Genomic DNA, 10369 nt, shown 5'->3' with positions numbered 1-10369 from the left:
GACCAGATTACGCGAGTGCCGACTGAGCGACCGACACATACCATGAATGAAAGAAGATACACGCACAAATGCGAAGACGTGAACACGAAACACGATACGAAATAAAACACAACAACAAAATAATGAAAACACGAAATCAAAAATGAATATACGATAATGAGTTAACATATTTGAAGATAATATAGTCACTATTCAACATACAGTTGACACAGTCACACAAGAATGATATTATTGCACAAGATTGATATTATTGTCACACACGATTGATATTGTTGATATCAATAGTTGATATTGTTATAATGTTTTATAACAAGATTGATAATGTTATAATGTTACAGTACATACCGGTAGTCATGAAGCTTACCAAGTTCACGAATTCACAAATCACACAAGACAAAGTTTATTACACATAAGTTAACGAATTCACCAATCACACAAGATGAAGTTTATTGCACATAAGTTCACAAATTCACAAATCCGGTCAGAGTAACCAAGCTTATGGATGATTGGTGTAGAATAAAATGACACATGACACAAACATTTCACTGTTACAAAATGGACTGTATTACGCAAGAAGATCAATGAAACAAAAGATCTTAATATTACGAGTGTTTCGCACTTTCACTCATTATGCAAGAAGATCAATGAAACAAAAGATCTTAATATTACAAATGTTTCACACTTTCACTCAAAAATAGTCAAATTGTCTGTACTTCATAGTTCACAACTCATCACCAACTCACCAACTCACCAACACCCAGTTCATGCATAGGCAGCATGGCCAGATGGGTTTACACAGAAAGCTCTTTACAGAGTGCTCACAAAATGATACAAAACGGCGGTAACAGATTGAAAGGCTAATTATTAGAATAGATGGACAGGAAAAATTAATATAATAAATACCAGTGCACCCTTGTGCATGCACTTGCCTTGGCCAATAGCTTGTCCATGCAAAAGGGTAGATGGCACCTTTGGGAGCTCAAGGGATTGTAGATAAAAGGAAAAAATCTGGTGTGGTACACTCACACAACTTTCCTTGCTCATTGAACTGCAAGCCTCATTCTCAAACGAGAATAATTTACGGGAATAACATAATGAAGATTGGCAGTAACATATTTGCAACCACGATCAGACTACTGTATATGTGTATATTATGATTAATTGTTTTCAGAGTACTTTTTACTTTGTGTAAATTGTGAAATTCGATGATTTTTTTAAAAGTCGTCAAAACAGCTGTTCTACAGATGAAATACCTTGACTATGACTGTGTTCTTTTTATAAACTGCTCTACCTACCTAATGCATGAGAAGGAGGTTACAAAGTCCATTTCTCAAGAATGGGGTGGACCCCCCATTAGTTTCCCAGGAAAAAGACTCATGCCAGTTGATAGAGCTGATAAATAACTATACAGGGTATGAATTTGAAAAAAATCGTTAGAGCCGTTTTTGAGAAAACCGTGAAAAACATGGTTTTTTAGTCATTATCCGCCATTTTTCTCAAGAATATTACGGAGCTCCTGAAATTTTCCCAGAAATGAGACTCATGCCAGTTGATAGGGATTATGAATAGCTATCCATGGTATAAATTTGAAGAAAATCGTTAGAGCCGTTTTCGAGAAAACTGTGAAAAACATGGTTTTTTAGTCATTATCTGCCATTTTTCTCATGCATATTATGGAGCTCCTGAAATTTTCCCAGAAATGAGTTTCATGCCATTTGATAGGGATTATGAATAGCTATCCATAGTATAAATTTGAAGGAAATCATTGACACCATTTTTGACAAAAATGTGAAAAACATGGGTTTTTAGTAATTATCCGTCATTTTTAATTGAATTTCTTATTGTCGGATCCTCATGGTATAAGGACCTTAAGTTTGAAATTTCAAGTCAATCGGTTAATTAGGAATGGAGTTATTGTGTTCACAGACATACACACACACATACACAGAGTGGGTATAAATTGTTCAACTGGAGAGCTGGTCGACAGTCAAAAATGTAATCAAAAATAAACTTGAGTGGAACGATAGGATCTTACCACGTTTCCACTCTGTATAAGCTTTACACTTCACGGTTGGTAAGCCAACACAGTGTCGGCACTCTGTTCCTGCAGACAGAGCTGCTCCTTGCAACAGAACACAATTTGCAACAGCAACACAGCTTCAACCTTGCAACACTGGTCCTGCAGACAGAGCTGCTCCTTGCAACAGAACACAATTTGCAACAGCAACGCAGCTTCAACTTTGCAACACAACTGGTATTTTTTTGTTGTATTTGCTAAATACGTCTTAATCTTTCATCATCATGGCTGAAACAAAACAATTGATAAAGGAACGTGGCCTTGTGAAGGCAAAACTAACACAATTTAAGTCAGAAATTTCTAAAGGTACCATTGACATTACTGAATTGAAAATCAGATTGTCAAAGCTGAATGAGTATTGGCAAGAATTTGATAGAATACAGAAACAAATTGAGTTAGCAGAAATGTCAGATGAATCTGATGATGAAAGTGAAAGAAAAAATTTCGAAAAAGAATTTTTTGACTTGAGTGCTCAGGCTGAAAATTTAATTTCAAAACATGAAGTAACAAAAATAAACATCAAACCTGAAATCAATGATATTCCATTCAAACTCCCTGAGATATAACTTCCAATATTCAGTGGAAATTATGATGAGTGGCCATCATTTCATGATACCTTTGTTGCCCTAATTCATTCAAGAAAATTGTTAGAGACTCACAAATTTCACTATTTAAAGGGAGCATTGAAGGGTGAAGCTGCTGAGATTCTACAGTCATTAGAGAGCTCAGCTGAAAACTACCAAGTAGCATGGGAACTACTTACTGATCGATTTGGAAATAAACGTGTTCTCATCAACAAGCATATAAATGCACTCTTCAATCTGAACAAATGTGACAAGGCTTCTTCAACATCTCTACGACATCTCCTAGATGATCCATTGAAGCACATTCGAGCATTAACAGGTCTTGGTGAACCCACAGAGCACTGGGACACCCTGATAGTTCATATTATCACAAGAAAATTGGATGCTGCAACGCTCTGTGAATGGGAAAATTCTCTAGAAACTTCAGAATTACCTACCATGAAGCAACTTGAAGACTTCTTGGAGCATAAATGCCAGGTGCTTGAGTCCATTGAAACAAGCAAATCCTCCTCAAGTGTTCAAGGATCTTCATCCAGTCGACCTCACCAAGGTGTTCACAACAAGAGGCCTACTTCAAACAACTTCCATGCTGCAGTCATTATCTGTGTCTGAACGTGAAAGGGAGGTCAAAAAACTTCACATGTGTTTCAACTGCCTCTAGGATGGTCATGCAGCTGCAGACTGTAAGTCAGGCCGATGTAAACTATGCAGTGGAAGACACAACACACTACTGCATAGGCCCAACAAATCTTCTGATCAGTCTACCCAAAAGGAAAAATCTCCACCTCCTATACAACACACAATTGCATCAACATCTAATGTGAAGCAGCCATCAAATACACATATCATGCTCTCAACAGCAATCATCACAGTAAAGGACAGTCGTGGGACTCCTCACCTATGCAGAGCCTTGCTTGACAGTGGATCTCAATCAAACTTCATAACTGAAAGGACAGCACAATTCCTGAAACTTCCAAGAAAGAAATCAGCTATTGAAGTTAGTGGTATTGGACAATCTTCTACAAAGACATGTCACACAGTTGACTGCAACATCCAATCCAGAATGACTTCATTTTCGGCATCCATTGAATGTATTGTCTTGGAAAAAATCACTCAGAAGCTACCCATCATTGAAATACCAATTTCAAGGCTGAACATTCCTGAAAACATACAGTTGGCAGATCCTAAATGTAACACACCTAGTGACATTGATATTCTTCTTGGTGCAGAACTATTCTATGACATAATTTGTGACGGAAAAATTATGGTCAATGAGACATCTCCAACTCTCCAAAATTCAACATTTGGCTGGTTAGTTTCTGGCAAAGTGAACATCAACATTGAAACTTAATACCTATCAACAGTGTGCAACTTAACAACAATTGAAGAACTTAACAACACAATGAACAATTTTTGGAGAATTAGAGGGTAACAGGCTCTTTAGTGGAAATGACAAATATTGTGAAGAATACTACACAAAGACAACACAACGAGATCAAGATGGCAGATACTCTGTAAAAAATTCCATTGAAGGAAGAGTTGAGTGAACTAGGTCAATCCTATGACACAGCACTCAAGAGATTTATCTACTTGGAAAAACGGTTAGAAAAGAATGAACATCTCAAAACAGAATACATCAAATTCATGAGAGAATATGAGAACATGCAACACATGAAACAGATAACTAAAGAAGAAGCTAATTCATCCACAAATTACTTCATTCCTCACCATGCAGTCATCAAGGAAACCTCTACAACAACCAAAGTTCGAGTTGTATTTGACGCTTCATGTAAAACTTCTACTGGAACTTCATTGAATGACATTTCAATTGTAGGACCAACTGTACAATCTTCATTGATAAATATCATCCTAGGATTCAGAACTCACAAGATTGCTACAACAGCTGACATTGAGAAAATGTATAGACAAATACTGATCAATCCCGATCAAACCAATCTCCAACTGATTCTGTGGCGTGAAAATTCAAAGGAGTCTATCAAAATATACAAATTATCAACTGTCACGTATGGAACAGCTAGTGCACCATATCTTGCAACACGAACATTGAACCAATTGGCCTATGATGAGAGTGATAATTTTCCAAAGGCTTCACAAGTTATGCTTCATGATTTTTATGTAGACGATGCTATAACAGGTGGTGAATCAGTTGAAGAAGTTCAAAAAACTGTAAATGACTTAAGGAACTTAGCCAAAAGTGGTGGTTTCCATTTGAGGAAATGGTGTAGTAACAACCCAGAAGTTGTGAAGAATGTTCCTGATGAAGATATTGAACAAAAAACTTTCAACTTGGACCAAGATCAGAATATCAAAACATTAGGTATCATTTGGAATCCCAAAACAGATGTCTTTCAATTCACATTTCAGAACAAACAATTCAATCACAAGTTAACAAAGAGATCTGTCTTGTCAGCTATTGGTCAAATATTCGATCCTCTGGGAATCATTGGCCCTGTGGTTTTGTTAGCAAAATTATTAATGCAGAAATTGTGGACATGTAAGATTGGCTGGGATGATCCCCTGCCTGAAGAGATTGCAAATCAATGGATGTTATTCAGACAAACAATACCAATTCTCACTCAATTGCAAATTCCCAGGTGTATCACAAACAAAATCATTGCAAATCAATATGAGATTCATGGATTTTCTGATGCATCTGAAGTGGCATATGGTGGATGTGTATATTTAAGATGCATTGGTTCTTCACAAAACATATCTTGTCTTGTTACTTCTAAGTCTCGAGTAGTGCCAATAAAAAAGGTCTCTCTTCCAAGACTAGAGTTGTGTGGAGCTCTCCTATTGGCAGAATTGACAAAGACTGTTGTTGATGCACTGCATCTTCCAATACAAAACATATATCTGTATACTGACTCAATGATTGTTCTGGCATGGATTAAGGCCCCATCATCACATTGGACTACATTTGTTTTTAATCGAGTAGCCAAAATCCAGGATCTGAGCAATGTACAATCATGGAATCATATTCAGGGAACTTCTAACCCAGCAGATTTCTTGTCTCGAGGTCATGAGCCTGAAAAATTATTGAACAACGACTTATATTGGGAAGGGCCAGCCTTTCTCAAGAACAAAGAGATTAGCAGTGAATTTGCTTCCAATCAAACAATCAATCTAAGAGAAGAAGAAATTCCTGAGAGGCATAAATCTCAAACTGTTGCCTATCTTACTGTGACAGATGCTATCAACATTGATAAATATTCATCATTATCAAAGACATTGCATATTCTAGCCTATTGTATGCGATTCATCAAAAATTGTCACTCATCCTCACATAGAACACAAGTTTCTTGGGCTCTGTCAGTAGCAGAATTGCAATCTGCAGAAGTGAAACTAATTAAACTTACTCAAAGTGAGTCATTCCATAAGGAGCTAGAAGAGCTCAAGGCAGGAAAGTCTGTGAACAAGCACAGTCAACTTTTATCATTGTATCCCTACTTAGATGAAGATGAAATAATCAGAGTAGGAGGACGATTGCAAAACTCCAATCTTCCAATGGATCAAAAACATCCAATTGTGTTACCCAAAAAACACAAAATTGTTGAACTGATTGCATATGATGTTCATGTGAGAACAAAACACAGTGGACCTCAAGCAATGCTGAACACAATTAAGCAGAGATATTGGCCTTTAGGAGGCAGAAATCTTACACGTCGTATTTTTCACCAATGTGTGAGATGCTTCCGAACCAGCCCAAAACTACAGGTGCAGCTCATGGGTAATCTTCCAACGCCCAGAGTGACTGTACCTCTGAGACCATTCACAGTATCCGGAGTCGATTACTGTGGCCCATTTTTTGTCAAACCTTCTCGAAAAAAAGGACAACAAGGAACAAAGTGCTACATTTGTGTATTCATCTGCTTCAGCTGCAAAGCAGTTCATCTTGAGCTAGCTGAAGACATGTCAACTGCTTCATTCATTGCTGCACTGCAACGTTTCATATCCAGAAGAGGGAGACCATCAGAAATGTACTCTGACAATGGAACTAATTTTGTAGGAGCCCAAAGAGAGATTCACTACATCTTGGACAGTGAAAAATTCCAAACCTCAATTGCTCAAGAGGGTATAAAGTGGCACTTTCAGCCTCCAAGTGCACCAAACTTTGGAGGTTTATGGGAATCTTCAGTGAAACTAGTGAAAACTCACCTGAAAAGAGTTATTGGTCAATCATGCTTAACAATAATAGAGTTCATCACTCTAATTACTCAGAGGCCTGTGTGAATTCCCGGCCTATTACTCCAATGTCTGAAGAGCCATCAGACCTTGTTGCTCTGACTCCAGCACACTTTCTGATTGGCAGTGCTCTTACCGACCTTCCAGAACCCAATCTTCTAGATATATCACAAAATCGGCTCAATCAGTGGCAACATGTGCAGCAAATGAAACAGCACTTCTGGGCACGCTGGTCAAAGGACTACCTTTCCAACCTGCAGCAGCGCTACAAGTGGCAGTCCAACTCCTCTGCTATTCAACCAGGCAGTATGGAGAATTCAAAAGACCAGTAAACAAATTGTGTTTATTACCATTTCCTAACAATTGATTCAATTTTTTATTGCTTATTCTTTCTTTGTATATTCTTCAAATTATTTTTTTTTCTATTTAGAAGGTATACCTTCAAGGTGGGGGGTATGTTACCGCCGTTTTGTATCATTTTGTGAGCACTCTGTTAAGAGCTTCCTGTGTAAACCCATCTGGCCATGCTGCCTATGCATGAACTGGGTGTTGGTGAGTTGGTGAGTTAGTGATGAGTTGTGAACTATGAAGTACAGACAATTTGACTATTTTTGAGTGAAAGTGTGAAACACTTGTAATATTAAGATCCTTTGTTTCATTGATCTTCTTGCGTAATACAGTCCATTTTGCAACAGTGAAATGTTTGTGTCATGTGTCATTTTATTCTACACCAATCATCCACAATCATTTTCTCTATCTTTATTGATTTATACAGTCCACTAGTTTTGGGCAGAAAATTCAATACAATGCTTTTTACATGACGCAAATACTAGACACGTCACGTGACCTTGAGAAGTTCCAATCCTGGTCTTCTGATTGGCTTGTGACAGTGAACGAAATCAATTGATCTGGATCATTAAAGTGATTCGAACCTACCATCAATACTATAAGTGAGGTCCACATTATAATGGCAGTGTACGATTGACAATACTGTTGCTGTCCTTTTCTATCATACAACAAAACAGATAGCACTATCTCTCTCTCGCTTTGCAATGTTGTCTATTTGTCAGAATATTTTATATTTAATTTTGACAGTGACTGTACAAAACTGAACAAACCATATTCTCAGCCACCATTTTTTTCTTCATTCTATCAAAATACTTGAGTACACAAGTCATATAATTGATTTAAAATGTATTTTTGAAACCATGGAATAATTTTTAAACATTACCTTATGAGAAACACAAATTAAAATACCTGAAATGACATTTTAAAAGTTGATAACTAACCATCCTAGACTTTATCCATGCTTAAGTTAGCCTACCCATATAGGTTAGACCTACTCGTACTAGTATAAATAATATTGAAAAGTTATTTCAGAATTAATCCATTAAAATTACTTATTTTTAAATAGGATTTATATTTTTCTATTATTCTTAAAGGAAATTGGAATAGAATACCTACCAAATAACTCAATTTCTGTTGTTTTAAAATTCAGATTGTTGTATCACAGCTTTTCAAATTAGCCTCCATTTCAGGTTTAAAATAAAATTATGAAAAAATATATTTCTTGATCAATTTTACATAAAATTGATTATTTTATCAAGGAAATTATAATAATTATTAGATTTAATCTAATAGATGAATTGAGTAACAGCTGTGTACAGTCAGTGGCAAAATGGAGAAACTTGGCAAAGTTTTTCTCCTATCTTTCTTTACTACCATTATAACGTGGACCTTACTATATTACAATGCGGCGCTTCCTAAAAAGATGGCGGATTGTTGCGTCAGGGTACTATAGTGAGGTTCACGTTATAATGGCATTTTATAAATATAAAAGAATATCGATGCCGCCGATTCTCTGTATTAATTAATTATATTTCTACAGTGTCAAAAGAATAAATTGGCATCGTTGTGGACCTAGAAAAGGATATTATCACAGGCTTTGTCAAATGATAGACAAGGATAGCAAAACCAAAGTTGATCAAATACTGTCATTATAACGTGGACCTCACTATAGCCAAGTTTCCATACTGTATGTATACTGTGAAGGAGGCTCCGTTTTCCTTTTATATTAACCATGAAATTCAAAATTTCCAAAAATCTTGTATATACATTGACACGCAATTAAAAAAAGGAACATACCTGTCACATCTCATGAAAATCTATTACCGCGTTTTGCCGTAAATGTGCAACATAATTATAGACATTTAAAGATTCAACTGTCGACTTGAATCTTAACCTAATAAATTAGGTGCGACTATTTAGATGACTATTAATGGTTGCCGGAAGATCAACAGCTGGGTTTTTTCGTGATAGAGAAATTCTGATTGCAGATTCATTCTCAGGGACCCCAAGTTTAGCCTGAAGGCTCAGAGTGTCAACAATGTTTTTAAATAATAAAAAATGATCATGAAAAGTCATTAATATGGTAGTACACCACATTTCTGGAAACTTTTTACTGGTGACTGGAGTTATTATTGATTATAGGTAGCACAAAAATCAAAATAATCGTGAGAAAAGAAAACTGCTGATGAATGCGAATAAGACCGCCACTCCATTGTTCTATTGTCTCTGAGACAGACTGGATGGATCAAATAACCGACTGGATTGATCTTTCGTCTGTCCGCTAGGCGGAACTATGCCGACCATTGGAAGATGTTACTGCGGCCGCTTGCATTCCCACCAATGCTGCTATTATTTGCTGTCTCAGCGCCTAGTCCGAGTCAGACAAGCATCCAGCCTGCACTGCGGAGCTAGGTTTAAACCTCACTTTGCTCGGTCAATAATCAATTTAATGTCAAATCAATCGAGAAAATATATTTTTTAATAATATGATTCGAAAATTTGCTTTCATGACTGAGACCAGATTTTGATTTTAATACAAACCTGAAATGGCGGCTAATTTAAAAAGCTGTGATACAACAATCTGATTAATTTCAAAACAACAGAAATTACGTTTTTTTGGTAGGTATTCTATTCCAATTTCTTTTAAAAATAATAGAAAAAATAAATAATTTCAATGGAAATAATTCTGAAATAACCTTCCAATATTATTTATAGCAGTATGAGTAGGTCTAACCTATACATGTAGGCTAACTGCAGCATGGATGAAGTCTAGGATGGTTAGTTATCATTTCAGGTATTTTAATTTGTATTTCTCATACGGCAATGTCTAAAAATTATTCCATTATGTTGAAAATTCAACTGTATTTTGTACTCCTGGGCCAACGTTTGTTAAAGCTCTTGAACTTATAAAACAATCAGTGTGAGTGTTAATTCTTATTGCTCTTTCCATAGTTAGTTTTTCACCTGTGCTCTGTGGTGGCCATGCAAATTAATCCTGCATACTTCAGATCGATCTTCATTGTACCAGTCTTTTCGAAAGTGATCGAGACAGAGATGAAGATGCAGCTGACCAACTTCTTTAAGGAAACAACCTGCTGTCCTCTTCACAACATGGTTTCAGGAATGGTTGTTGGTTGTTCCACCACAAGCACTT

Source organism: Nilaparvata lugens, chromosome 3 (genome assembly GCF_014356525.2).
Source record: "Nilaparvata lugens isolate BPH chromosome 3, ASM1435652v1, whole genome shotgun sequence".
Taxonomy (NCBI): domain Eukaryota; kingdom Metazoa; phylum Arthropoda; class Insecta; order Hemiptera; family Delphacidae; genus Nilaparvata; species Nilaparvata lugens.
This window is presented reverse-complemented; position numbering follows the sequence as displayed.